At 42.3% G+C, this 26,745-nt stretch overlaps 1 protein-coding gene across 2 annotated transcripts in view; it reads left to right on the forward strand.

The window, feature by feature from the left end:
* FAM222B (family with sequence similarity 222 member B) overlaps nucleotides 1–26,745 on the forward strand; it is a 183,179-nt gene that overhangs the window by 18,984 nt on the left and 137,450 nt on the right. The gene's annotated exons all lie outside the window — the stretch shown is intronic.

Genomic DNA, 26,745 nt, shown 5'->3' on the forward strand with positions numbered 1-26,745 from the left:
CCTTCCAAAACAGACACACCAGCTGAAGATTCCGATCAGGTCGCTCATATTAAAGTACCTGAAGCGGTTACGCATAAGAAAGCTACTACTAAAACTAATAAACCAATTATCCTATCAGAGGAGGAAGAAATTAGCGATAATGATGACGTTTCGGCAAGTTCTGTTGAAGCACAGGAAATGGAAAATAAACCCTCTAAGTTTAAATTTCCTGTGGCTGAAACTGAAATGCTATTAACAGCAATATATGAAGATTTAAATTTAAATAAAGCAAGTACTGAACCTAGTTCTCTACATGATAAATTATATGAAGGTATGGAAAATCCGCAAGAGTTGAATTTTCCAGTACATCAGACAACAAAAAATTTAATTTCAAGTCAATGGAAAAATCCAGACAAAAAGTTATTTATGTCCAGAGGATTCAAGAGACGTTTTCCCTTTTCAGATGAGGACTGTAAAATGTGGGACAAAAGCCCTAAACTAGACTCAGCATTTTCACAAGTTAATAAGGATGATGAACTGGCATTTGAAGATCTTGGTCACTTAAAAGATCAATCAGATAAAAAGATTGAATATGCATTAAAAAGGTTGTGGCCTGCAATTTGTGCCAACTTTAGGCCTTCAGCTGCAACAACCTGCGTAGCAAGAATGCTCGCGCTATGGATGCAACAATTAGAAGATAATATCAATAAGGGTGCACCTAAAGACCAGATCATTAGTTCAATGAATGTGATGCATAAGGCAATTGCCTATATAATTGATGCTGCGTCAGAATCTATAAGACTGACAGCTAAGGCAGCAGGGATTTCTAATGTAGCCAGAAGAAATCTGTGGATTAAGACCTGGCATGGTAGCATGGCTTCAAAAAATAGAGTTTGTGCCATTCCGGTAGTAGGGGACACTCTCTTTGGGCCAGAGTTGGATGAGGTTCTTGAAAGAACCGCCAATAAGAAAAAATCATTTCCGAAAAAAAGGCAGTTTAAAACTGGGAAAAGGTTTTTTCGTCAGAACAGACAGACAGACAAACCTGAAATGCAAAACAAAAGAAGAAATTGGTCCTTCAATAAAGATCAAAAAAAGCCGGGACCAAGTTTCAAAACTCCATACACGCAAAATAAACAATGACACGCTAAAAGTGGGAGGAAGATTGGGCTATTTCCTTCCACATTGGAAGCAGATAACAAAAAGCCCGTGTATTATAGATCTAATAAAGAGGGGTTATCATATAGCTTTCAACACAAGACCTCCAAAAAAGTTTGTGATAACCAAGAGATTACTGTTGCCTCAACATCAGGAGGCATTAAAGGAGATCATCACAGATATGCTACAAAGGCAGGTGGTATCAGTAGTTCCAGTGATGCAAAGAGGCGAAGGCTTCTACTCAAAAGTATTCCTGGTTCAGAAACCGTCAGGGAAATACAGAATAATTCTCAATTTAAAACCAATCAATCCATACATAAGATACGAAAAGTTTCGGATGGAATCCATTTATTCCATAAAGAATCTACTGATACCAGATGGCTTTATGGCAAGTGTAGATCTGCAAGACGCTTACTGGCACATACCAATAGAACTAAATTCACAAAAGTTTCTGAGGTTTGCAGTGCAGATGGAAAAGGAGGTTCAGCATTTACAATTTCGCTGCCTCCCATTTGGCATAACATCGGCCCCCAGAATCTTCACGAAAGTGATGGGAGAACTAATCGCAGCAATACACAAAAGAGGAATTATTATAATTCCTTACCTAGACGACCTACTAATTCTAGCAAAAACTTTAGAAGAACTAGAGGAACACAAACGGACTGTACTAGTGCAGTTACAAGAGGCAGGCTGGATTGTGAGCAAAGAGAAATCGCAGCTTACTCCAACTCAGGAAATTTTATTCCTGGGGTTTGTAATAGACTCAGTGAAACAGAAAATTTTTCTTCCACAAGAAAAAATACAAAAGATTGTATCCGAAGTGAGTACATTTTGTGCACACCAATCAGTGACAATCAGACAAATTATGCGACTCCTCGGCCTGCTGTCTTCAGCAGCGCCAGCAATCCAGTGGGCGCTGAAACATACCAGGATTTTGCAGTCATGGATGTTGACCCAATGGGACAAGCATCAAGAGACACTAGACAGCAAAGTGACAGTGGATTCCCAAACGAAGGCCAGTTTGGAGTGGTGGCAAACATTGCAGCATCTCACCCAAGGCAGACTATGGTCGTTACCTATTCAAAAGATCCTAACGACAGACGCAAGTCTGTCAGGATGGGGAGCCCACGTGGACACTTTTCAGGTTCAGGGCGTATGGAGTCAAACGATGGCAGAACACTCATCGAACTTCAGGGAACTAATGGCAGTAAAGATGGCTCTAATCAGCACGATACATATTCTAAGGTCATCTCATGTTCAGATTCAGTCAGACAACTCGACGGTTGTCTCGTATCTGAATCGCCAGGGGGGCACGAGATCCAAAAGATTACTATTTCTAACTATGGAGATCCTGGATATAGCAGAACTCGAGTTACTATCCCTAACGGCAGTACACTTGAAAGGGGAATTAAACGTTCTGGCGGATCAATTGAGCAGGGTACAGACCTCAAATACAGAATGGTCCCTCAATCAAAATTTATTTCAGACAATAGTGAGCAATTGGGGACAACCACAAATAGATTTATTTGCGAACAAGGCCAACAGAAAGTGCGAACAGTTTTATTCCCTCAATGTCATGGACAGTCCATTAGCAATCGATGCTCTGGCGCAGAACTGGAATCAGAGTTTACTGTATGCATTCCCACCGTTAAATTTGATTTCCCTGGTACTTCAAAAATTAATGAAGTCACAGTGCCAAATGATACTAATTGCCCCGAATTGGCCCAAGAGGGCCTGGTATCCGCTTCTCCTCTCAATGTTAACGAAGCAACCATGGGAAATACCGTTATCAGAAAATATGATACAGGTACAAGACCAGGCTGTGACCAATCTAGGAAAATGGAAACTTACAGCGTGGTATCTGAGAGGGCAGTCCTTGAAAGTAAGGGATTGTCTTCAAGAGTAGTGAATACTCTGTTAAAGAGTAGGAAAGAGAATACTCGTTTAATATACCAGAAGTACTGGAAGACTTTTAATTTATGGTTAGAAAACTCAAACTTCCAATCAACAGAAATGGCAACAATTTTAGAATTTCTGCAAGAGGGAGTAGAGAAAGGACTGGCCTTAAGCACAATTAAGGTCCAGATATCCGCTTTATCAGTTTATTTAGATAAGAAATTAGCATTAGACCCTCTAATTATTCGATTTGTCAAATCGGTGGAAAGGAATAGACCAGTAAGAGTCAGACAGTTCCCAAAGTGGGATCTATCTTTAGTCTTGCAGGCATTGACATCTGATGAATTTGATGAGGATTCTCTAAGGATGTGTACTCTGAAAACAGTATTTCTAGTAGCGATTACGTCTGCTAGACGGATTAGTGAACTACACGCACTATCATGTAAAGAACCATACTGCTCTTTCTTTGACGATCGCGTCGTTCTTAGAACAAGCCCGGAATTCCTGCCAAAGGTGGGACACATGTTCCACAGAACACAAGAGATAATACTACCTTCTTTCTGCAGAGACCCAAAAACGGAAAAAGAAAGTAAACAGCATAAATTAGATGTTAGAGAAAATCTAATGTCTTACCTAGAAAAAGTGAAAGAGTTCAGAAAATCAGAGTCGTTATTCATCAACTATACAGGCAAATCCAAAGGATTAAAAACCTCCACAAAGACCATTGCCAAATGGATAAAGGATTGCATCATACAAGCATACAGCATTATGGGTAAGGATCCTCCAGAAAACTTAAGGGCCCATTCCACCAGGGCAGCCGCAACTACGTGGGCTTACAGGGCAGGTACATCACCGTTGAATATCTGCAAGGCGGCGACCTGGAAGAATCTGGGAACATTCATGAGGCACTATCGATTGGACCGAATAACAGAGTCCGATCAAGACTTCGGAAGAACTGTCTTAAAGGCAGTTAGCCCACCCTGAGGTTGGTGATTGATTTCTTGCTTATCATCTCAATGTATACCTGTCCTGGAGTGTTATTGGAAAAACCAGGAGTTAGCTCACCTGGTAACGACATTTTAAGTAACACTCCAGGACAGGTGGGGGTACCCACCCCCATATATATCAAGTATTGCATGATATACATGTTATGTTATATGTTATATGTATGTAAATGTAATATAATAGGGTTATGTTGAGTATATTGTTCCTGTTCCTTTATATTATACTGCCTGACCCTTGGTCCTTGTTTGATTTATAGAGAGGCTGAAGGATATTTCCTGTTCCTGGGAGGAGCCAAGTCTCAATGTATACCTGTCCTGGAGTGTTACTTAAAATGTCGTTACCAGGTGAGCTAACTCCTGGTTTCTATCTTTTCCTTCTGTCCTGTGCATTCTTGGTGCTGCTCATACTTATTCTGTTCTTTGGGTTCTTTTCTTGTTTTGTTTTTTTGCCTGAATATTGGTATTATCTACACTATCAGAATGCATACCCCTAATTCTGCTGTTTAATGTGTTTCTTTTTATACTTCTATCATGTGTTCCTGACAGCCTCTTGCATGTTTTACCATTTTTTTGCCTGTTTTTCTTGCCATTAAAGAAACTGAAAGTGAAAATAAACTAATGGGATCAGCAATTGTATTTCTAGTCTTAATCCTAACTAGGAATTTCCTGGAATCCTAATGCTGGGAATACACGGTGCGTTTCTACCTCTCGATTTTCCGCTTTATCGTTTTTGCAGCTCGATTCTGCAATCGATTCTCTTATCTTTCGCTCGTTTTCCTTATCTTTTTCCATCCACTTCTATCAGGAATCAAGCGGCAAAACGATGATGATCTATCTAACCATCTATCCCTTTACAGTATGAAAAAAGTAGGAATGCAGCCTAGCGCTAAGTAAGATTGGGGCTGTACGTGTGCATGCTTATATTATCATGTCACGTCAGATACCCATCAAAGCACACCTGAAGTGAAAATAAACTAATGTGATAAATACTCCCATAGTCTTCATTTTGTATATCATCATGTTACATGTCACTTCAGGTGGACTTTTGAGTCCAGCTCTAGCCAAAGGTTTATTTTTAGTTTTGTACCGTGTGGAAAAAAGTTAGAACCTTTTGGGGGCTTTTATTGCTGTTTTTTCCATCTGGGAGGATGTCTTTCACTCTGTGACTTGATAGCGAATTCTCAAGAATGTTGGCAATCAGTCCTGGATTTACCTCACAGGGAGCCTATAGGCACAGATGTCCTGGCACCTTAGACTTCAACCCTCCATGAACCTACAAACCCCCAGCGAACCGCACCGCAAGTGTGCTGGCTGTCCCAGCTGCCAATTCTCCCTTACTTCCCTTGCCCATCATAGTGTGATGCAGGTGCCACTTAAAGGGGAACTGAAGAGAGAGGTATATGCGCTTTGAGTCCTATGGGAGAAAAGCGCTATAGAAATGTTATTATATTGTATTATATGAAGGCTGCCATGTTTATTTCCTTTTAAGCAATACCAGTTACCTGGCAGCCCTGCTGATCCTCTGCCTTTAATACTATTAGCCATAGCCCCTGAAAAAGCATGCAGCAGATCAGGTGTTTCAGACTTTAAAGTCAGATCTGACAAGACTAGCTGCATGCTTGTTTCTGGTGTTATTCAAATACTACTGCAGAGAAATAGACCAGCAGGGCTGCCAGGCAACTGGTATTGCTTAAAATGAAATAAATATGGCAGTCTCCGTATACCTCTTACTTCAGTTCCCCTTTAATATTGAGGAAACTTCTGGCTAGCTCAGGCATGGGCAAACGTGGCCCTCCAGCTGTTAAGGAACTACAAGTCCCACAATGCATTGCAGGAGTCTTACATCCACAGTCATGACTCATAAAGGCAAATGCATTGTGGGACTTGTAGTTCCTTAACAGCTGGAGGGCCAAGTTTGCCCATGCCTGGGCTAGCTAATACTAAGTAGCTAGAGGTGCCCTCAAGTATTAGGTAGCTAGAGGAACCTCATTATTAACTAGCTAGCGGTGCCCTTGACTGAAGGGAGAACTCGTCAGTGGAATGCCGAGAGTCAGCTGAGTAACCTCTCATTTACACTTTCATCAGGACTCTGCGCATCAGGCACCTGTAGGCACGTGCCTTACGGTAAATAAGGCCCTGTTGGCAATACATGAAACATTTTTGTGTAGAGGGATAAAGTTGAACCTCTGAAAGGTGAAGCCTTACAAGCACATTAATCTGAGTAGGGATTCCTATATAAGTGCCCACTGATGACAGGTGTACAAATTAGTATAGGGTGTATATATACGGTATATATGGCAATCTGTATATGTAATTGGATTCCTGCCTGCTATTTTTACTTGAATTCTTAGCAATATGTTTCCAGATGGAGTCACAAATATGCAGCCCAGCTACATATATGGCTAAACTAGATTGTTTTTAATGAGAATCATTATATTGATTAATCCAGCCTGGTTTTCGCCTGGAGTTATTGAGACTGTTTACTGGATACCGCATGCTTTCATTACCTTGAAAGGAGCCGTCTCTGCGGCGTGTAAAACAAAGCGCACACCTTTCACCGAAAACCAGAGAAATTTCAGACAGCCGCATGTTGTGAAGTTTTATTGCTCGCTCTGCAGAAGTCAATAAATAATCACAATCTCTATTTAAAAGCTTATGTGTGGAACGGTTAGAAGCTGGCAGGGGAGCTGAGAATTCTAACTGAAGGAATTTTTAAGAGGAAGCCTGCTATGCCAAACACCGGTTCTAATCTTGTAGAAACCTCCAGTGTTGCTGTAACACCATCCTCAGCAGACCACCCTGATACAGGGGAAGGATGCCATTTTCCCCCTATCTAAATGACTTCTGATGTCTTTAAAGTGTACCTGTCACCTTCACCCAGTGGAAGCCATTTTGTGAACTGAATTAATGAGCAGCAAATTTATGTTCACACAGCAGGGGGGGGTTGCATATTTATGTGCTAGTCCCAATAAGTAGCCATTTTAAAGGTTGCCCCATGTGTGCGTTAAGTCCAGTCACAACATCTGCTGATGCTTACGCCAGTGCGTTGATAATATTGAGCCTGAAAGGTCCTCTCGCGGTGAATACGTCCAGTATGCATCGCTACGTCCCTCTTCCTGAGTGCTGTCTATAACTGTACCTTTGAGATGGAGTCGTTTGGACATTATAGTTAAAGGGAACCTGATATGAGTGATGTATGGTGGCTATGGTGAGGTTGGCCCAAGACTTGGTTCCAGTATTCAATTTCAGTCCACTTTGTAAGTTTGACACCCCTTCATTGGGTGTTTTCTGGCTGCCTCCGCCAAAAATCCAGCGTGTGTACAGCAGTCCTGATGTGTTGGCGATAGGTCCATACTGCTGAATCGTCTTCTCTGAATGCAGGCTGAGTCTGGTGTTCTGCTTACCTCTCCAGTACTGAGCCGCTCTATAAATATTTACAAGAGAGGGTGTGGTGTGTGTGTGTGTGTGTGTGTGTGTGTGTGTGTGTGTGTGTGTTCTCTCTCATAAGGTGCATACACATCACAATGTAGTGGGGAGGCGGGGCAGTATTTGTAAGTATTGTATGCCCAGAATTTGGCTTAAAGTGAGTCTGAAGCGTGGAAAAATAAAAAAAGCAAATACTAACCTTAGGAGAGGGATGTTTCTGGGTCCTATAGGGCCTTCCTGTTCTCTTCATGATGTCCTCTTTCCCCAGCTTGCTCCTCCGTTTCAATCTCCCACTGTGGGAGACTTCAAAGTCTTTGGTAGCACTCCGGCTCCCAAAGACCGGTGGCTCTGAACTGCATGTGCGCGAGAGAGGGCGCTTGCGCAGCACAAAGCAGCGTCTTCGAAAAGCCCAAGTGCTTCGGAAGACTCCCGAAGCCATCCCAACGCGGTAGAGATCGGTCTCCAACCGATCGGTCAGAGACTGCTAGTGGGGGAATGAAGAGAACGGAAAGGCTCTATAGGACCCAGAGCCTTCCCTGTCCTTATGTAGGCATCTGTTTTTTTATTTTTTAGCTTCAGACTCCCTTTAACCGCTTCTGTACCAGCGCGGTTGAAAGCTACGTCCTGCTTGTGGCTGTGCTGTTCTGACCGGGTGTGAATTTTAAACTTCGTCCTGGCGCAGTCCCGCCACAACTCACTCGCACTGCCGTCTATATCTTTATGAAATCGGCTCCTGACCTTGTCATCACTGTAAGCCAATCCCATTGGCTTACATTGATGGACAGCGTCAGGAGCCAAAGAAAGCGGCTCCTGACCTGTTCATACGGACGGCAGAGCGAGGGACCTGCAGCGATGAGCGAGCGGTGGGAATGAGGGGTCTGCGTGGCGAATAACTGTTTTGCTGTACCAGTAGGGCCAGACACTGCTGGTTTGGAAGTAGTTAAAGTTGCATTCATTGGCTATTTGGTGGGATTTCGTTGTTCCCCTTTCTACCTGCCTGGTCCCTGGATCGGAGGAGTCCGGTGCCAGCAGGGTTTTCTCATGACTAGAGCGGCACAACTGCTCTTGACACGTAATTACAGGGAACTTTGTAAATGAGAGACATTGTATTAAGTAATGTAATTAGAGCTAGCTATTGCAGAGTTATGAGCCAGAGATCTGCAGTCATTATGGAGGCCGGTGATCAATCAAAGTGTTTCTGCTCCCTGATGTCTTATTATTATTGGCCGTATGCTCCTCCATCCCGCTATCACGCCTCGCACTGACATATAACATGTCAAATAGAATTTGCAGGCAGATAATCTACTTGGAACTGGTGTGTCCTGGAACAATAACCAGTTCTATTTAATATGTCATTCTCATGTCCCAGCACTGAGATGTGTGGAAAGTGGGTTTAGGGCTCTTTCACATTAGACAACGCGTACAGGAGCCTTTCTCCTGCACGCGTTGTCTGCCTGCGGCGTATCGTTGGGTATCTGCGGTGCGACGCAATCAGCGGCGGTAGCTGGTAATTAAACCCAACAGAAAACCAGGGCTGTGGAGTCGGTCCAAAAATCCTCCGACTCCGACTCCTCAGTTTAGGATTCCACCGACTCCGCCTCCGACTCCGACTCCTCGACTCCGACTCCTCTAATTTGCATATTACAATTTTGTTGATTAAAAGTATGTAACATGAAATTCGTCTCTTAACTGCCAACGCTTAGGAATTTTACAAGACAACTGAAGTGAGAAGGATATGTAGACTACTATATTTATTCCCTTTAGACTAAAACTAGTCCTTGGTAAGAGAACTTGTAAAAGGTACAAACCAGAACAAAGAACATCTATCAGGCCCTAGGCAATGTAAGTCTGGGTACATGTAAGAATGATGTGCAGGTACTCTGCAGGGGAATGAGGAGATTGTAAACAGACAACGCCTCTGTGTTCAATGTGCACAGCATTCTCAGTGGATTCCCTGCAGCTCTGTGGGGAGTGCATATGTAGAGTATAGTACTACTGTGTAACAAAGTAAACCTGAGACAGATGAAATTAAAGTTTTATACATACCTGGGGCTTCCTCCAGCCGCCTTCAGGATAATCAGTCCCTCGTAATCCTCCTCCGCCACCTGGATCTTCTGCTATGAGTCCTGGTACTTGAGCCAGTCGGGCGTAGCGCGTATGCACACACTCCGCCACCAGGAGCATACTACACCTGTGCAGCACTATTGCGCAGGTGCAGAATGTTCCTGGCTGTGGGAGCGGCATGCGGCCGGACAGCGCTGACTGGCTGAAGTACCAGGACTCATAGCAGAAGATCCGGGTGGTGGAGGACAGCGAGGGACTGATTAGCCTGAAGGGGGCTGGAGGAAGCCCCAGGTATGTATAAAACTTTACTTTTCATCCGTCTCAGTTACCCTTTAATTTGTAGTCACCAAACCAAATTTTAACAACATATCAAATTATTTGATTTCATGAGCAAAGAGAGTGCATACATTTGCATAAATCAGCATCAATGCAGAATTATTTTCATCTCGTTGACCATCTCTATTAGTGACACGGCTACACATCAGGCTTTATTCTTACAGCATAGATGTTATTTAGTATATATAAGAGATTCCTGTGTACACATCATATATACAGTCACAATCAGATATGTATATCTGACCTTAAAAATACGGGGACTGCTTTATTGAAGCAGCACAAGTAACTAATTTTGATTGGTTTATTTCATTTTTGTGGACTAAGCACAGCTATTACTGTATATATACATTATTTTTAATGACTATTATCTGAGAAATAGAACATTTTATCATATTTTCTATTTTAATTACAGTTACAAATTCATTAGGAGTCGGAGTCGGTGCATTTTTTCCCGACTCCGACTCCAGGCACCCAAAATTGCCCGACTCCACGACTCCGACTCCACAGCCCTGCAGAAAACACCGGCTCGCGGGTGCGTTGGACGAAAAACTGCGCCTGGGTGTGTCGGAACCGCAACGCATCGAAACGCAGCGTCGGGTGTAAAAGGTAAAATGAAAGTCTATGGACTTTCATCTTACCTTGGTTAACACAAACGTTAGCCGTTTGCGTTAACGCAGAAAATCTGCCCTAATGTGAAAGAGCCCTAAGAGTAAATACAGTTAAACAGAAAGAGAATGATAATATGTCACTCAGTAATTCTGCTTCATCCCAGGATTTAAAGGACAAATTAAGTAAAAGAGATATGGAGGCTGCCATATTTATTTTCTTCTAACCACTTCAGTCGTTTTCACTTTATGCATCCGAGCAATGTTCACCTCCCATTCATTAGCCTATAACTTTATCACTACTTATCACAATGAACTGATATATATCTTGTTTTTTTTCCGCCACCAATTAGGCTTTCTTTGGGGGGTACATTTTGCTAAGAGCTACTTTACTGTAAATGCATTTTAACAGGAAGAATAAGAAAAAAACTGAAAAATTCATTATTTCTCAGTTTTCGGCAATTATAGTTTTAAAATAATACATGCCTCCATAATTAAAACCAATGTATTGTATTTGCCTAATAGTCCCGGGTATTACACCATTTAAATTATGTCCCTATCACAATCTATGGAGACAATATTTTATTTGGAAATAAAAGTACATTTTTTTCCGTTTTGCATCCATCACTATTTACAAGCTTATAATTAAAAATAAAAATTTCATCTTTACATGGATATTTAAAAAGTTTAGACCCTTAGGTAAATATTTACATGTTTTTTTTTTTTTATTGTAATTTTTTTTTTTTAAACACTTTATTTGGGTATTTTTGGGAGGGCGGGATGTAAATAGTAATTTTTTTATGAAAATATGTGGGGTTTTTTTTTCTTTACATGTAGATGTAGTTTTTTTTTGGCCACAAGATGGCAACCTTGAGTTTGTTTACATGACGTCACTCTAAGCGTAACATGTATGCTTAGAGGGGCGTTATAGGCAGAAAAAGCGAGGCTTCCGAGAGAAGCCGTCGCTTTTTCTGCTGGGGAAAGGGATCAATGATCGGGCACTATGTCCCGATTCATTGATTCCTGGGCTAACGATCTGCGGACCGGGAGCGCGCGTGGACGCGCGTGATCATCCGCGGGAGCGCATGCGGGCTTTGAGACGTAGCTGCTTCGTCCAAAAGTCTTAAATGTTTAAAGGACACACGAGGTGTAAATAAACTTATGAAATAAACAATTGTATCTATCCTCCTGAAAATGACTTTTTAAAGATATGCCACAGTTTTATTTAATATTTAAAGCGGAATATAACCCTTCATTTCAACTTTGCTCTAAAATATTATTTACAGCATATTATATGCAAAAAGCATTTTTTTTTTTTTTACTAGACCAGCATTGGAAGGGTTAAACACAGAGGTTTAAAGTTCCGTGGAGAGATATGCAGAAGTTCAGATAGATACATTCTATTTAGTTGAATGTATCTATTGATAAATGTTACACACTTTTTGGCTGTCCTCCAAGCTCCTCAGTGAGAGAGAGTGAGTCACATTCAACACTTAGATAGATTTATGTAAACAAAATGTATCTATTTCAGCTTCTGATGCGTCTGCAGAAATCTCCAGGAACTTTAAAGCCCTGTGTAACCCTTCCAATGCTGGTCTAGTAAAAAGAAAAAAATGCTGGTTGCATATAATATACTGTAAATAATGTTTTAGAGCAAAGTTGAAATGCAGGGTTATATTCCGCTTTAAATCTACTTTTTAAGTTTTTACTGGTTTATTGTTTTTGCTCAATGACTCATTTATTAAAGTATGCCAGAGCTAAAATCTATGAACTATTGACCTATTTTTATCTCTTTCCTGCTCTCAGAAGCCATCTTCTGCTAGGAAAGTGTTTTATAGTTGTAATTTCTTATCAGTGAGGGTCATACTGTAGTTTGACCCAGTCCTGACTCAGACAGGAACTGCCACTTACATGCCTGATGATCTTTCAGACAGACAAAAAAAAAAAGGAAAACACAGCATAGGTATTTGTGTACTAGGCACTGTACATACACATGTCTATCTCATCATGTCACATCGGGTATCCTTTAACCACCTGAGCGTTACGGACGAGCTCAGCTCGTCCAGTAACACCGCAGTGGATTGCTCAGGCTCTGGTGGGCCGATTTGCATATTTTTGTTTTTCAAACACGCAGCTACGTGTTTGTTCAGATCGCCGCCAATCTTCCGCCCCCCCCCCCCCACAGACCCCTTGCTAATTGTCATTGTGCATTTATATCATGCTGATATGTTTCACAGCGCTTTACAGAGTACTGTTATGTCACAGACTGTCACTCAGTGGACCTCCTAATGTAATGCCTACCATAGCCTTAAAGAGGAACTTCGGCCTAAACAGACTGTCATTAAGTTACATTAGTTATGTTAATTAAAATAGAGAATAATAGGTAATATAACCTCTTACCCACCCTGTTTTAAAAGAACAGGCAAATGTTTATGATTTCATGGGGGCAGTCATCTTTTTCATGGGTGCAGCCATATTTTTGGTTCAAAGGAGGTGACAGGGAGCATGAGACACAGTTCCAACTGTCCTGTGACCTGATAACCCCTCCCAACTGTGTGCGCTAGGCTTCAAATCTCAAATTCAGAATAAAAAAAACCAAATTTACATCAAAACAGGAGAAGGAGAACAACAACATCAGAAATCCCATCATGCTTTGCACAGCATCAGGGGAAAAATGCCCGGGCAGATTTCTTCTGTGCAGCTAAAAATGATGCTTTGGTAAGAAAAACAAAGTTCAGATGCTGTGAAACTGTTAAAGAAACACCAAGCCTTTTCAGTGCTGCTGAGTAGATATTTTTAGTCTGGAGGTTCACTTTAAAGAGGAACTTTAACCCAGGATTGTACTTAATCCCAATCAGTAGAGGATACCCCCTTTGACACCAGAAATCTTTACCTTTTGTAAAATATATCATCAGGGAGGTCTGTGTGGCTGATATAGGGGTGAAACTCCTCCCACAGTGTGATGTCATGGCCATGGCCTTGACAGTTTGCTGTCTGTGAACTTCATTGCACTGTGGGAAATAATGGCTGTTTCCAACTGCTGAGCAAGCTGTATCACCCTTTGTGCAGAAAATTTACAGTAAACGAACATTTCGCAGAGATCACCTGGCAGAACTAAAGATGTCACCACCAGTGATAAATTTCAGAATGCAAATTGGAGAGGAAAGTTGTTGTTTTTTTATACCATTTTTACAATGAGCCAATAATTTATAAATTAATATTAATACAAATTATTATTATTATAGTCTTTGCATTGTTTTCACTACAGTTCAGTTCAGAACTACTTACCTGGGGCTTCCTCCAGCCGATCTGTCCCTTGCTGCAGCTGCGGTGTCCTAGGGCAGTGATGGCTAACCTTGGCACTCCAGCTGTGGTGGAACTACAAGTCCCATGAGGCATTGCAATACTCTGACAGCTCTAAGCATAACTCGGGGAGGCAGAGGCATGATGGGATTTGTAGTTTTGTCACAGCTGGAGTGCCAAGGTTAGCCATCACTGTCCTAGGGTTTCCTCTGTTGCCTGGCAAGGTCAGCATCTTCTGCGCCTGTGCAAGCGCGAGGCTGCGCTCCCATGGTTCGGAGCATTCTGCGCAGGCTGGCAGGGGATGGAGGAAGCCCCAGGTAATCAGATCTTGGTTTTTTTTTTTTTTTCCTTGGATCTGTCCTGTAAGGTCCTTATGCATCCTGATGTCAGTTTGGGCAGTAGAGGGTTTGTGTTTGGCTGGTCTGTCCGGAGAAAACCTATACAAATATGGGTAGGACATATGAACTTCATGCAGATACTGTCCTGGCCAAAATTTGAACCTGGGATTCTAGCGCTGTAAGGCAAGAGAAAGCCACGTTGCTATTGCGTCATTTGATTATCATTTTGTCCTTGCTGCTGAAGCTGGAATGGTTGTTAATATGAAAATTACTGTAGATCATCTCTGGTAAAGGACATCCCAAATCATGATTGAGTAACAGAGGAAACCATTCTGTGTCCACCTTTGCATCCTAATCAGTGATCCCATTATACTGTTTCCTAACAATACCCACCTCTAAGCTATCACTGGGAAGTATAATCATACTGACACAGTCATTTAAGTCCAGTTACCCTTCCAGGTTCTTGAGAATTGATTCTGCTCTGACTAAAGCTGCTGTGTATATATATATACACACAGAGGATAATCTCTTTCTAAATAGCCTTTTATGATTGCCTTATTATCGATGTACAGATGTGCTGCATACTGTTGTTTTGGGGGCTCGATGAGTGTTCTGTGCCTAACTAGAGTAGAGTAGATTTTCCGGGGCCCCACCACTGGAACGGGGCTGAAGGGGAGGACGAGGGAAACCTCTTTAGGACCCCGAGGCTTCCCCCTCCAGAGGTAAGTGCCCTTTTTCACTTCAGGGTCCTTTTTAAAGGGAACCTAAAGAGAGATATATGGAGGGTGCCATATTTATTTCTTTTTAAAGGGAGGCTGAAGGGAAAAAGCCAAAAACAAACAAACAGATACTCGCCTAAGAAGAGGAAAGGCTCTGGGTCCTATAGAGCCTTCCTGGTCTCCTCGTGGTCCCTGCGTTCCCCCTGCAGGCTCCCCCGTTAGCAGTCTACAATCCCACGGGTCTTAGACTGCTCTCTTCCGCATTGCGTGGGCTTCAGGAGTCTTCAGGAGCACTCGGGCTTCCAAAGATGGGCCGCTCTGTACTGCGCCCTCTCTCGCGCACTCACATGTGTACAGTACAGAGCCGCCTGTCTTCAGGAGCCTTGGCGCTTCCCAAGACTTCCGAGGTCTCCCGCGGCGGGAGATTTGAACATTGAAGATTGCAGGGGAGCGAGAGGACCGTGAGAATGGGAAGGCTCTGTAGGACCCAGAGCCTTCCTCTTTTTAGGTGAGTATCTGTTTCCCCCCCAGACTTGCTTTAAACAATACCAGTTGCCTGACAGTTCTGCGGATCATGCAGATAATCTTGACATTTTAGTCCGAAGCCTCTGATCTGCATGCTTATTCGGGGTCTAGGGCTAAAAGTATTAGAGACAGAGGATCAGAAGCACAGCCAGGTTCCCTTTAATATCGATTGCACCACCACACCCACCAGTTCTGCACTTCACTTCACTACAGTACAAAGCTGTGCAGCTATTGATTTTGCACCACTCCAGTCAGAGCCTCTCCCTGCTAACACCACACTCAACTGTAAAAAGAACAACCTTTCTTGGTCTATGCTGGATCGATGCAATGTTCTCTGAGAGAATCTTATGCTGGGAATACACAATGAGATTTTTCAGCACTACTATGAGAAATCGATCAGAAAAACGATCGAAAATCAGATTGGACATGTCAGAAATTAGCTATCGAACCATCTATCTGCCAAAAAAATCTCATGGTGTATTCCCAGCATTAGTTTTTCATAGATTTTTGTTAGGGGTTTTATTGACCGATGAAATCCATGCCAGGTATGGGTACTGTTTGTGTCATTTGCATGCAGTATTTATATAACCAGCATTACACAGAGTGTAGCGCTCCTGCAATGTAACCAGATGTCATCTCGCCATGAGGATCCCTGAAAACTTCCACAAGCTGGCAGGCGATTGATCCCGCTGATCAAAAATGAGTTCTGGCTGCAGAGATCCATTAATCTTCGTTGGTTTATAAAACAGACATGAATATTCATTTTATGTTGGGACAGGTCGCTTCGGATGCGTCTCGGGAATGACCCCACTGTGAGCTAAACCTCCATTTATCTCATTCTGATAAGTGATTTAACCTCTTCTGGGCAGTCACACAATTCATTGCCTTTCATGCAGTGTTGATTGTCATTGATGAGGGGAGAAATGTTTGAGAAGAAACACCCAGTTTCACACCTTGGCAGATAACATCTTTACTGTGGCCTTCTGAACTCCTTCTCAGTCACATGTTAGCTGAAGAGCATGGAATGTGGATAGATTCAGAATTTATATTATATAAATAAAGTCTCTCCCTCGGCATTCTTCAGTGTGATCAGTAAGCACTGTGTTGTGCCAGCCTCAGGAAATAAACAAGGCCATGAGCAAGGACAACAAGCCAGCACTGATAGAAGAGGGGGCAGCACAAAGCTTCAGCATTATTTTAATACTGGAACATTCTATTCTGTTCTATAAAGGAAACCTGTGCTGAAAGGATTATATATGCTGCCATTGACAAAAGCCTTACATAAAAAATATGATGCTTTTCTGGTTGTCATGCATTTCTTCAGCACGCTATTGAAATCCAATCTCCATAGACAGAACTATATAAACCATCTGGTAACTCGGTGCCCAGAGTTCACAAGCATTTTCTTTTTGTGTGTGTGTGTATGGAATGAAGCATCTACGGCTACAAATCCTGTTTTATTTGATTGCATGTTCTGAAGCAGCCCAGGTTAAGGAGTCAGCTGCAGGCTATGTAGGAGGGGCTGCTTTGGCTCTGCTTCATCATGCTGCTTTTTACCACAGAAGGGCGGGGCACAGACTAGGTATTGTGAGAGGAATTCAGATTTCATTTCTAGAAGTCTGTGCAGGAAGTGGTTGGTGATGGGACACTTGACTGCAGCAGATACTGAAAAACCTACCTCCCAAGAAGTTTTTGAGATAAGAAAGAGGAACACTTTTAAGACACGCCCATGGCACACCTGTAATCCCCCATCCCCACCTGTTACATATATCACAAAGAAATTACGAGAATAAAATATGAAGTTTTATCATTCAAACTACACTGTTCCTATCACCTATCATTAGTTTTCCTTCATATTAACATTTGAAAATAAGAAAAATATAAATTTAAAAGATGAGAATTGAGTTAATGAAATACATTTTCATAAGGAAAAACCCATATTTACAAATATCTGTGCCTCAATACTAAAAGAGGGACAAATGAAGAAGAAAGCGGGAAAGAGGGATCTGGATCCCAACAAAGCACTGTCCGTCCAAAAAAGGGACAGTTGGAGCTATGCTTACAAGGCGATCTACACTCTGCACTTGAAATCTGCGGTACTTGCATATTAATTATACCATCTACTGACTTTAACTTCCCGCCGTTTAAAAGATATTTACGGTACTCCAAGAATCTTGGCTTTCATTTTCACTATGCCCTATGTCAGTGCGATGCATCTCCACTGAGTTATGTAGTATTGAATGAGGGGTGTCCACTTTCCAATGATATGTAGATATCCAAAGCGATGTCAGTTATTATGTTTTAGTATTTATATAGTGCTGACATCTTCCGCAGTCATATTACTATGTATGTATCCTTTAGTGTGTGTATTGTAGTCTAGGGCCAACTTAGGGGGAAGCCAATTAATGTATCTGTATGTTTTGGGGATGTGGGAGGAAAGGAGAGTAGCCGGAGGAAACCCACGCAGACACGGGGAGAACCTACAAACTCCGTTTTTTTTTTGTTTGTTTTTTTAATATAATTTATTGATTTTAATCTCAAAACTTAAAGGACAACTAAAGCGAGAGGGATATGGAGGCTGTCATATTTATTTCCTTAAAACAATACCAGTTGTCTGGCTATCTTGCTAATCCTCTGCCGCTAATACTTTTAGCCATAGACCCGGAACAAGCATGCAGCAGATCAGGTGTTTCTGACATTATTGTCAGATCTGACAAGATTAGCTGCATGCTTGTTTCTGGTGTTATTCAGACACTGCTGCAGCCAACTAGATCAGCAGGGCTGCCAGGCAACTGGTATTGTTTACAAGGTAATAAGTATGGCAGCCTCCATACACTTCTCACTACAGTTGTCCTTTAATATAATTAAGTGGCATTGTTCTCCCCGCTGCCTGCCCTGCCCACTCTGTGATGCTTCCGCTCCATTGGATCCAGGGCTGTGGAGTTAGTACAAAAATCATCCAACTCCGACTCCTCAGTTTGGGAAACCACCGACTCCAGGTACACAAAATGCCTCCGACTCCTTAAGGGGCCCATACACCTAACGATTTTCCCGCCGATATACAGCAGATTCGATCACTATGATCAAATCTGCTGTGAAATCGTCGCGCCGCAAACGCTGACAGAACGATCGATTTCCATCTGAAATCAATCATTCCCGTCGATCCGGCCGTGCGGAAGATTTTTTTCGATCGCCGGCGGGTCGGGAGTGCGTCGATAGCGGCGTTCCAATGCCCGACGACCTACGCAATACAGCGGAGATACATTACCTGTACCGGCCAGCGCGACTCCCCCGGTCTCCGCTGTCTTCTTCTCCGCTCCGGGCTCCACGGCTGCAGCTTCACTGAACTTTCAGTCCCGGCAGGAAGAGCAACCTCTACTGTTTAAACTTCCCCTGGACAGGAAGTTCAGTGAAGCAAGTCAGCCGGACCGGAGACCGGAAAAGAAGACAGCGGAGACCGGGGGAGTCGCGCCGGTTAGATCAGGTAATGTATAGCTGGGGGGTAGGCGGCAGCTCCACAGATTGTGATCGGTTTCATGCTGAAATCGATTCACAATCTGTTTGCAGTAAAGGCAGCCATATGATCCCTCTCTGATCATATTCGGTCAGAGAGGGATCTATCTGTTGGTCGAATCTGATGGCAAATCGACCAGTATATGGCTACCTTTAGTCTAATACTTACCAGGACTGTGTATTTGGTACAAAAATCATCTGACTCCATTGTATGAAATCTCCGACTCCAGGTACCCAAAATTGCTCCGACTCCTCGACTCCAACTCTGACTCCACAACCCTGATTCGACCTCCATTATTATTATATCCCATGACAGCGCCTCTATTGGCAGCCGTTATGCTCCTTGTCGGACAATGTCTGGCATCAGGAGTTGGGAAGAACATTCATTATCGACTGAAAGTGGATTGACGGGATCGATCTGAAAATCTGATTGATATAATTCTTGCTCATTCTAATTGTTATCATAGAAATTAGCATAGAAAAGGTATACATTCATAGCAAAAATTGTACAGACTGACATTATTTGTAGAGATGCAACACAGAAAACATGCATTCTGACAAGGCAAAGCCGGTATAACTGTCTTATATAGTATACCACAAGTATACGGATCGATTTAATTCATCTGATCGAAGAGGTTAGATTTCCATCCGTTAGTGGTCCCAATCAATAATACGAATAATCGCTCGTAAACAGTATTTCGCTGAATTCTATCATTTGTTGCCACCTTATGGCCTCTTGCACACTGCAAATCGCAAATCCTATTTGCGATTACGATTTTCGATTCTGATTTTCCCTGGATACTATCAACACCAGAAGAAAAATGCAGAAAAAACTCAGCATACAGTACCGATTACAAATCGGAATCACATGTAAAATTGCTTCAAAATTACAAATCGGAATCGCATGTAGTGTGCAAGAGGCCTAATACATGACAGATAATCAATGTGAGAGTAATAAAATGTGACGTGTACTGTGAAAGCACATAATGGCTGCTTACAGTCCAGTCACCACAGTTTCAATCTTTATATATGTATGATCTTTTTAATAACTCGTTTACAACTGAGCTCCTATGCTTCAGTAAATTGTATAAAACTGTAAAATGATACCTGTTTGACATGCACATCTTTATGGGCTGCATATATAAACTGCTTTAAATTGTAGTTATGAGGTTTCTTAGCAGAGATTGTAGGTGAGGAAGAAATCTGTAATTTTGAATGAATAGGTCTTTTTCATCTGCACTCTCATCTAGTCACTTCCCTTCCCCAGAGCGGTGAGCTTAGTCATGGTTTTCAGGGCTTGTGTGTGCAAAACTGCAAGTAAATTCACAAAGGCTTTTGTCTTGTCGGGCTATAATTCACTTGTACATTTCCCTTTGTTACCTAGGCAGCACTTCTCTCCCCTGCATTATATTACTGTATGCTTAACTTGCAGTATTTGATTTTTTTTAGCTTACAATGCGTAGTGACAGAGGTGTTGTAGATCTCCATTCTTCTTCAAGTACCGGCAATTGATTCAGTCTAGCATTAGAAACAAAGCATACCAGAGACCAAAAATCCACAAAGAATATAGATACTAGAAAACTGTGGCTGAGCATCCCTCAGCCAAAGTCAAGCAAGTTATGAGGAAAAGTTTTTTTTGTTTGTTTTGTTTGTTTGTTTTTAACCAGACCTACGTCCACTGATGTCTTCATGTCTGAGGAGATGAATGGGACATTGTTCAAAATCTTCTAAGGACTGGTTCACACAACACAGCAAAACAGTCTGTGTCACGTAATGAAGCAATAGACATGCTGACAGAAACTATATTAGAGAAAAAATGCAAGTAATTCTAATTTAGAGGTGACCCACATAGCGGTCTAACAACTTTATTGACCATGGGTTGTTAGTATCCCTGTACCATCATCTAGATGTATTTGTCTTGGCATGTTAGTTTATATTATGTGGCATAATTGTCATAGTGAGATGATGGCATAGGCCAGTGATGGCTAACCTTGGCACTCCAGCTGTGACAAAACTACAAATCCCATCATGCCTCTGCTCTCCCCGAGCTATGCTTAGAGCTGTCAGAGTATTGGACTTGTATTTCCACCACAGCTGGAGTGCCAAGGTTAGCCATCACTGGCATAGGCTGTCAGTTTTATTTCCACAGGATTTTCCTTTAGTTATTGTTGCTAGCTGATAATTACTGGCAGATGTTGATGGACTTTTGATATGGATTACAACACATTAAAACCCGTAGAAGATGGTTGCTGTATTTGGTCTCAAGCTTACGGCACTGTACATAGACACAATAGTGCGATCTGGGGCCCTGTGCAATGTAGACACTTTACTGTTTATCAGTGGCATAGCTTCAGAGCCTTGTACCCCAGCACACTTGTTACACTGCCCCCTCCAAACACTGTATGGATAATAATCACATGATACAGACCACTAAAACGGACAACCACTGTGAAAAAACACGTGCAAAATCGTGTGATCCGATGTAAACAAATCAATTTGCAAATACAGAGAGATAAAGTGCGATGTGCTAAGGCTAGGGCTTACTGATAACTGGGCTGGCCAGCAGTGGAGTGTTGTGACTATTTTGCACGGACACTAATGCACTTTATACTAAACTTTTTAGCATTTTGATATATGCATTGATTTGCATATCGTTTTTTTAGTTCACTTGTTTGGCATCTTTTTCAAGGATCCATGCATAATCTGCATTATATTTTTATGTGTGTAACCTTTACACCAGCTTGAGCACGCTTTTTTGTTACCGTATACTGTGATACTTGCCTATTACCCTATACAGTATATGACCAACTGGCAGCAGGTTAACTGATTACAATCAGAAAGAATTTTTAAATAGTGTTATCCTTTTTTATTGTATTAGTGATATGTCTAAATAAAATCTATATACATTGACTACTCAAAGGAGTATGTGATTTATCCATTTATGGGCATCTTTTCTTGGCATATTACTTTTCTATTCAGCCCAATATTGCATCTTTCACTTTTAAGTTACATCTTTAACTGTATACTGATATTGTTTGCGCTAAGTTGTTGGCTTTTGGAAAACAATCAGGCGTGTGTGTGGCAAACATCAAGGCAGCGACTGATAACAGGTGGTTTGCGCAGTCCTTCCAGGGGATCGACCCACACGACTGTTGGGCTTATATTGTGCAGTTGGCCACTGCGTACAGCGTTGTTTGAACGGCATTGTTGTTTTAAAATGCGGCCATGTTATGCATTTTGTCGTTTCGGTTTCATGTGCAGTATTTCAATGAGTTGGTCGTTTAGTTGGTTGGTGTGTGGAAACTACTTGTCGTGTGAATGGTTTGTCGTGGTGTTGGTCATATCGCAGCATTGGTCGTGCACTCTGTTGGACGTGTGTACGAACCCTTATGCTGGGAACATATGATGCAATTTCCCACTGGATTGGCGGGAATCGGGCGATTATTTCTGACATATCTAATCCGTTTCCAATCGAGAAAGTGATCGATTTTGCAAAGTTATGATTGGAAAATCGATCTCTTTATCGATCCGGAGCAGTTTGGACATGTACACAGGCTACAACTTCCTGTTCGATCACTCGTCAATCGGACTGGAAATTGCATTGTGGGTTTCCAGCATTACACAGCATACTTCTGTGTAATATCACCCCTCCTTCCCTAGTTGATTCTAGAAAGACTTTCTGTTATCTCAGGGCTTCTATTGTTATCTTATGTATACATAACAGGATGTTTTCATAAGTATAAGGACATTGATATCTTAATCAGGGTGGTGCCTCGCTGTGAGTTTCCTCTAAATATTTACTTTCATGTAATTCTGCACATGCAGACTAGAAAGGGAAACAGGACAGTCAGCTGGTTAGTGTTATTTAATATGTCCTTGTCTGTATCACTGGCAGGCTGAAGAGAACAGGCGCTACCAGAATGACTTGGTTGTTCTGAGCAACGGCTGTTATGTTTCCTCAGAGACTGCACACTCAGACCTCATAATGTTTCCTCAGATACTGCACTCTTAGGCCTTATGTTTCCTCAGAGACTGCACACTCAGGCCTCATGTTTCCTCAGAGACTGCACACTCAGGCCTCAGAGACTGCACACTCAGGCCTCAGAGACTGCACACTCAGGCCTCAGAGACTGCACACTCAGGCCTCAGAGACTGCACACTCAGGCCTCAGAGACTGCACATTCAGGCCTCAGAGACTGCACATTCAGGCCTCAGAGACTGCACATTCAGGCCTCAGAGACTGCACACTCAGGCCTCAGAGACTGCACACTCAGGCCTCAGAGACTGCACACTCAGGCCTCAGAGACTGCACACTCAGGCCTCAGAGACTGCACACTCAGGCCTCAGAGACTGCACACTCAGGCCTCAGAGACTGCACACTCAGGCCTCAGAGACTGCACACTCAGGCCTCAGAGACTGCACACTCAGGCCTCATAATGTTTCCTCAGAGACTGCACACTCAGGCCTCATAATGTTTCCTCAGAGACTGCACACTCAGGCCTCATAATGTTTCCTCAGAGACTGCACACTCAGGCCTCATAATGTTTCCTCAGAGACTGCACACCCAGGCCTCATAATGTTTCCTCAGAGACTGCACACTCAGGCCTCATAATGTTTCCTCAGAGACTGCACACCCAGGCCTCATAATGTTTCCTCAGAGACTGCACACTCAGGCCTCATAATGTGTCCTCAGAGACTGCACAATTAGGCCTCATAATGTTTCCTCAGAGACTGCACACCCAGGCCTCATAATGTTTCCTCAGAGACTGCGCACTCAGGCCTCATAAACTGTGCTGCGTAGTCTGCTGCTCCTCAGTGCAGGGACATATACTCTCCAAAGGCATATCCTGCTCTGACATGGATTTATACTTAGAAGAGTCCTCACTGGGACTAAAAAATGACTTTTACTGTTTGTTGCTCTGATTGGAGTGAAATGCACTTTAGTTAACTGCACCTTTAAATCCCAGCTCCAAAGAGATTATTTTAATTTTAAATAGTGTGCTAAGCGGTAAAGCCTCTTAAACACGATAGATAATCCTCGGCTCAGACAATTGCTTTTGGGCTATATCTAACTTGTATACAGTTGCCTAATGATGTTGTTTAGTGATCCACCTCAGCGGGTCGTAATATGAGGAACATTGTGTCCTGTCCTCCCTTGTGCTGCAGGGCGCTGCCACCATTTTCCCTCCTCCCATCTCATCTGTGGCTGAACAGCAAGTCTGTACAGTGCTCATTCCTTAAACTATCACCCTCACATTGATTAATGCCTGTGAAGGGCCACAGACATCTAGTGTGTATATGAGGCTGTAGAACCTCTAATGGGCTTTTATTTCTGTCCGTGTCCCCACTGGGGAAATTGGTCTTAGCTTTCAGTCCCTGGGACCTCAATGGATTTAATATGAAAATTTCAAGTTCAGCCATAGTTTATTTATTTATTTTTACTTTGGGCTTGATTTAATTTGAATTGTACATAGCTTTTTTTTACATTTTTACAAAATAAAATGGAAAATACCAGGGCTGTGGAGTCGGTCCAAAAATCCACCGACTCCGACTCCTCAGTTTAGGATTCCACCGACTCCGACTCCACGACTCCGACTCCTCTAATTTGCATATTACAATTTTGTTGATTAAAAGTATGTAACATGAAATTCGTCTCATAACTGCCAACGCTTAGGAATTTTACAAGACAACTGAAGTGAGAAGGATATGTAGACTACTATATTTATTCCCTTTAGACTAAAACTAGTCCTTAGTAATAGTACTTGTAAAAGGTACAAACCGGAACAAAGAACATCTATCAGGCCCTAGGCAATGTAAGTGTGGGTACATGTAAGAATGATGTGCAGGTACTCTGCAGGGGAATGAGGAGATTGTAAACAGACAACACCTCTGTGTTCAATGTGCACAGCATTCTCAGTGGATTCCCTGCAGCTCTGTGAGGAGTGCATATGTAGAGTATAGTACTACTGTGTAACAAAGTAAACCTGAGACAGATGAAATTAAAGTTTTGTACATACCTGGGGCTTCCTCCAGCCGCCTTCAGGATAATCAGTCCCTCGTTGTCCTCCTCCACCACCTGGATCTTCTGCTATGAGTCCAGGTACTTGAGCCAGTCTGGCGTAGTGCGCATGAACACACTCCACCGCTAGGAGCATACTACACCTGTGCAGCACTATTGCGCAGGTGCAGAATGTTCCTGGCTGTGGGAGTGGCATGCGGCCGGACTGCGCTGACTGGCTGAATTACCAGGACTCATAGCAGAAGATCCGGGTGGTGGAGGACAGTGAGGGACTGATTAGCCTGAAGGGGGCTGGAGGAAGCCCCAGGTATGTATAAAACTTTACTTTTCATCCGTCTCAGGTACCCTTTAATTTGTAGTCACCAAACCAAATTTTAAGAACATATCAAATTATTTGATTTCAGTGCATACATTTGCATAAATCAGCATCAGTGCAGAATTATTTCCATCTCATTGACCATCTCTATCAGTGACAAGGCTACACATCAGGCTTTATACTTACAGCATAGATGTTATTTAGTATATATAAGACATTCCTGTGTACACATCATATATACAGTCACAATCAGATATGTATATCTGACCTTAACAATACGGGGACTGCTTTATTGAAGCAGCACAAGTAACTAATTTTTATTGGTTTATTTCATTTTTGTGGACTAAGCACAGCTATTACTGTATATATACATTATTTTTAATGACTATTATCTGAGAAATAGAACATTTTATCATATTTTCTATTTTAATTACAGTTACAAATTCATTAGGAGTCGGAGTCGGTGCATTTTTTCCCGACTCCGACTCCGACTCCAGGCACCCAAAATTGCCCGACTCCACGACTCCGACTCCACGACTCCGACTCCACAGCCCTGGAAAATACTTCATAAATAACCAGAAACCACCAGGGTCCTGTTGACTCCTCCCCCTCAAACTGAAGCCATGACTCCTGATAGGATAAAGCTACGTACATGCACTAGGTTAAACCCAGCTGGGGTTGTAGCACTTTATTCTTCCCACTCACCCTGTCCCCAGTAAGCCACTCGTGTCGCATGTCATTTCTTTGCCCCCCGCCATAGTAACAGATGTGCCGCTAACCTGCAAGCTAGTGACACCTATGTATAGCATCGGGCACTGAGATATTGTTGAAGGGATCGAGTCCCGGTCTCATACATGTGTACGATGCTTGACAGGACAGGAAGCAGATTAGTAGACTGAGCAAACAGCTTTAGGTCTCTGAGAAGGAGATCAACTGGTGCACCAGGTATTTTCTTGTTTTATTTTGCAACTCTGTTTTATTTATTTATTTTTATTTATAAAGTGTTTTATGCATAATTATTTAAAAAAAATATTCTGTTAAGTACAGGTAGTCCCTGGTTAATAAACAAGATAGGGACTGTAGGTTCGTTCTTAACCTGAATCTGTTCTTAAGTCGGAACATTGTGCCATCTCTGTCCCCTGTACCTCCTCTGTGCCTCCAGTGTCCCCCTTTGTGTCACCTCTGCCCTTTGTACCTGTTTATACAAGTGTAAAAAAACATTTTTCTTTGATTTTGTTTAAAAGGGATTTTCTCAAAAACTACAAGTCCAATTTGAAAAAAAATGGTTTTGACTTGTTTCCATGGAAACAGAGAATCCATGCCGTTCGTATCGGCGGGTTATTCGTAAGTCGGCCGTTTGTAAGTCGAGGACTACCTGTACATATAAAAAAAAAGGGAGTGTAAAATTGGCATGAAGCTGGAAATTGTTTCTCTGCTCCAAAACCTTAAACCCAGAATAAGAACATCTTAAAAAAAAAACACAATTACTGGAAGGGTTAATAACTCAAAGTTCTACTTCACTAATTGATAAAGTGCTGGATGCC

This window comes from Hyperolius riggenbachi, chromosome 2, assembly GCF_040937935.1.
Source record: "Hyperolius riggenbachi isolate aHypRig1 chromosome 2, aHypRig1.pri, whole genome shotgun sequence".
In the NCBI taxonomy this organism is placed as follows: Eukaryota; Metazoa; Chordata; class Amphibia; order Anura; family Hyperoliidae; genus Hyperolius; species Hyperolius riggenbachi.